Here is a 1,404-nt window from a genome sequence, read left to right as displayed (position 1 = left end):
TTTTATTTTCCAATTCCAACTCTCTGAACATTCCATTAAAGTCCTTTACTTTGGTCTACTGACCTGCCCTAAGAAAAGTTGTTCACAATATCACAATAGATTGTAGTTGAATGGAAAGCATATGGCAAAAAACAAGAACAGCAGTACTTCACAATAGAAAGACATAGCAACCTGATTCTATAAAAACTTAACCCTTGAAAACCATATAGAACAATTCTACCCTTTTCTACAGAGTTCCCAGGAGTCAGCATGAACTTGAGAACAATAAGCTTTGATTTTTCTTTTCTTCTGAGTACAGTGTACTTTATTGATGGTACATGACAAGATGGCCTTTCTAAGCCCTTCTCCTTTTTTGGGGGGACTGGATGGAAACTGTGTCAAGGGTGTAAGATTCTCAGTGTGTGTGGGATCAACATAAGTCAAGGATTCCCCAGGACCTGAATATCTCTCTCTTCTAGTGCTATTGTTGGTGCTCTTGGTCCAGGTGGAGGCCAGTGAGCCATCAGGTCAGTCACCCTACTGCCATAGACAAATTCATTGTCATACCAGGAAATGTGCTTGAGAAAGTGGTCATTCAGGGCAATGCCAGCCTCAGTAAAGTCACTGGAGACACCTGGTCTTCAGAATATCCCAGGATGCCCTCAAGGAGTCTTTGTAATGCCTGCTTTATGATTTTCTTGATGTCATCATATTTAGCACCTTTCTCTAGACAGCAGGTCAGATTCACAACCGATATTCCATTAAATATTAGGGTAGGGGAACAGAAAGCCATGTTAGTAATTTTCTTATCCAACTCAGGGATGACGTTGCCCACAGCCTGGGTAGTGCCAGCAGATGAAAGATCGATGTTCTAGGAAACTCCACAGCCATAACACCACAGCTTTTCAGAGGGGCTATTTGTAGTCTCCTGGGTTATGGTTTTGGTAAGGACTGTAGTCATGAGTCCCCCTATGAAGCCAAAGCTGTCATAGATGAGAGATTGGCCAGGTGGGTCAAGTAGTTAGTGCTGCAGATAGCATTGCTGACAATCTTCGGAGAGTTGTCATACTCCTCATGGTTCACACCCATCACAAACATGGGGTATCGGCAGAAGGAGCGAGATGATAACCCCATTGGCATCACCCTTCAAATCTGTCTCAGCTTTCTCCAAGGTTGTAAAGGCACAATTAGACTCTACAACATACTAAGCACTAGCCTTACATCACTTGATTTTGGCAGGATGAGAAGCTTCCCATTATCAACCTTGACAGTGACATTGAACTTACAATCAGTGGAATTACATTAGGACTACATATGAGGTCCATGAAGGTGGCACTGATGACAGAAACATCCACTTCGTTGTTGTTGTTATATGACATCAAGTTACCTGCAACTCTTAGTGAACCTATGCACAATAGCTCTGAA

The 1,404-nt window shown here is 42.5% G+C and overlaps 1 pseudogene; it reads right to left on the bottom strand.

Annotated features, from left to right (window-relative positions):
* Positions 1–419: 419 nt before the first annotated feature.
* On the bottom strand, positions 420–1,358 carry LOC102858881 (annotated as a pseudogene).
* Positions 1,359–1,404: the final 46 nt, after the last annotated feature.

This window comes from Elephantulus edwardii, unplaced genomic scaffold, assembly GCF_000299155.1.
Source record: "Elephantulus edwardii isolate Elephantulus edwardi_28Jun2011 unplaced genomic scaffold, EleEdw1.0 scaffold00058, whole genome shotgun sequence".
Taxonomy (NCBI): domain Eukaryota; kingdom Metazoa; phylum Chordata; class Mammalia; order Macroscelidea; family Macroscelididae; genus Elephantulus; species Elephantulus edwardii.
Note: the sequence above shows the minus strand (reverse complement) of the source record. Positions and strands in the feature narration are given on the sequence as shown.